Source organism: Varanus komodoensis, unplaced genomic scaffold (assembly GCF_004798865.1).
Source record: "Varanus komodoensis strain SLA01 unplaced genomic scaffold, ASM479886v1 scaffold6_4, whole genome shotgun sequence".
Taxonomy (NCBI): Eukaryota; Metazoa; Chordata; class Lepidosauria; order Squamata; family Varanidae; genus Varanus; species Varanus komodoensis.
This window is the reverse complement of record NW_025336347.1, coordinates 5,230,285-5,233,226: the sequence shown is the minus strand read 5'-3', so window position 1 is coordinate 5,233,226 and position 2,942 is coordinate 5,230,285.

The following is a 2,942-nucleotide window of genomic DNA, read 5'->3' as shown; positions in this document are numbered from 1 at the left end:
GTTGTGATCCACACAATCAAAGGCTTTAGCATAGTCAATGAAGTAGAAGTATATGCTTTTCTGGAACTCCCTAGCTTTCTCCATGATCCAGCGTATGTTGGCAATTTGATCTCTAGTTCCTCTGCCTCTTCGAAATCCTGCCTGTACTTCTGGTAGTTCGCGGTCCACATACTGCTGGAGCCTAGCTTGTAGGATTTTGAGCATAACTTTGCTAGCACGTGAAATGAGTGCAATGGTGCGGTAGTTTGAACATTCTTTGGCATTGCCCTTCTTTGGGATGGGAATGTAAACTGACCTTTTCCAATCCTGTGGCCACTGCTGAGTTTTCCAAATTTACTGGCATATTGAGTGTAGCACTTTTACTGCATCGTCTTTTAAGATTTTGAATAGCTCAGCTGGAATACTGTCACCTCCACTCACTTTGTTGTTGCTCAGACTTCCTAAGGCCAACTTGACTTCACATTCCAGGATGTCTGGCTTAAGGTCAGTTTCCACCCCATCGTGGTTATCAGGGACGTCAAGCACTTTCTTGTGTAGTTCTTCTGTGTAATCTTGCCATCTCTTCTTAATCTCTTCTGCCTCTGTTAGGTCCCTGCCATTTTGGTCCTTTATCATGCCCATCTTTCCAGACCAAAGTTACCAGGGTGAAATACCATGACTGGGTTCAGACAACCCAAACCAACAATAATAAAAAAACCCCACCATGGCTCTTATGTTGTCTGAACCCAGCCAGTATGTCCTTTTATCCTTTTTACTTTACAACAGGAGTTCTGCATGTTAGGTTGTCAGAACCATTTTTAAGAAATTTATTATGCAAGTGGAATAGAGAAATAATGAAATAATGTGCTAATGCTAATGAGAACCTAACGTTAGGTACTTTCTTATACTGTGTCAAACCACTGTTCTATTTTACTCATATTGGATTTAAACCAGACTTAAACGGAATCAGCTGCACTGGCAGAAGGGACTTTTCCCACCCTCTCCTTATCTTGGTAGCCTGTCTAGTCCAATGAAAATACCAGACGAAGACTTGGCTCAGACAACATAACAATCTGCACCCAAATGATGAGCATGGGTTGAAGGTGGGTTGTTGTTGAAACACTTTTTTTGGGCAGGGGGGTATTAAAAATGGCATATTGTGCTGTCTGAATCCTAACTGAGATATCAAATACAGTTAATAATATTACTGAAATCCTTGAATTCCTTCAAATGTGCTTTCTGACCAGAAACCTATAACTTCAACTTCCTTAGTTTAAATTTGAGTAATTTACTTGTGCAGCTGAACAACCAAAGACTATCATATCACAAATATATGTTGGCTACTCGTACTCACCAAAGAATATCAGAACATCAGCCTGTGCTTTATGGGCTACAGCAAAGCCTTTGACCAAGCTATGGATGGTCCTGAAAAAATGGGTGTGCCTCATCACTTGATTGTTCTGCTGCCTAGCCTGTATCACAGAGAAGAAGCTACTATTAGGACAGAATATGAAGAAACAAAATGGTTTCCTATAGGCCAAGGCATCAGACAGTGGTGAATCTTATCTCCCTATCTGTTTGGACTGGATGCAGAACTTTCTTAAGGAAAGCTGGGTTAGAATCAGATTAAGGACTGAAAACTAGAAGAAGACATATCAGGAGTTTAGGATATGTAGATGATACCATAGTACTGGCAGAAAGCAGCAATGACTAGAAACAACTCCTGATGAAAATGAAAGAAGTGCAAAAGCAGGAGTATAAAATACTTCACACTTTCTATTGCTTCATTTTGTTAATAGTTGCTAAGAGCTAAGACCATTAAAATGTTAAAAAAACAATTATCCAACAAAGGATAATTATAACAAATTATAACAAAGGATATGAAAACAATGATTAGAAATCCCAGGACATATACAAAAATTTGCTAGATAGACAATATGTTAAGCTAATTTATATAATGATTGTCATATTAGCCCTATATATTAGATTAGAAACTGCACATATGGATAATCACACCGACTGTTCCTCTCCTGTCTTCCATGTGTTCCTGGGATTTGAATGCATTTACTATTTTCCTTCTTCAGCTTTATATCTTTTTAAAGTTATTCACAACTTTGCCAGTTTGGCATAATGGTTGGAGTGTCAGGTTGGGACTTGGTAAGCTCATGGATTAGAGTGCTTCCATATCCATGAAGCTCACTGGATGACTTTGGGCTAGATTCTCAGAGTAACCTATCTCATGGGGTTGCTGTGAAGATAAAATGGAGAGCAGTATGGGGGATGATTAGAGCTGTCTGAGGTCTCTTGCAAGAAAAAATATAAATATAAATTTATTTATTTATTTATTTGGGATATTTCTGACCCATCCAATCACTGTGAGTCTCTGGGCAGCTTACAAAATATAAATATATTGATAAAAATAAATTGATGAATTATACTTGCTTTAGGGATACTATTTCCCCCACTCCCCACTGCAAAATGGTGGCAAATCTAGAGTGTGTTGAAAGTCCCCCATGGGCCATGTAAAGGACTCAGAGGGCATCCTTTGTTACCACATTTTTATACTGTGTGTGTGTGTGTGTGTGTGTAAGTCTTTGAGAAATATGGTTGCCTTGATCGTACCCTTGTGTAAACCAGTGAGTCCTGCAGTCCCATGTCCGCTTCCCTGGAAGTGTGCCTCATCAAGTGAGCCCAGAAGTAGGTCCTTCGGAAGGCATGTGATCCAGCTGTAACGGAATGCTTCCTTCATTTGAGAGCAGGCCCTCTGTAATCACGGATTTAGCCTTAAAGTAAATGAGTAAGTTTTATGCACAGCTGCTGAGTATAGGTTTGTACCATATGGGAAAACTTTATAAGCCCAGAAATCTATTTCTTGGTTTGCACTTTATTTTCACTGCTAACAACTGTATGGGTTGTGGCATACAAAATGCACATACGGGGCTCGGGTGGGATGTGACACTTGC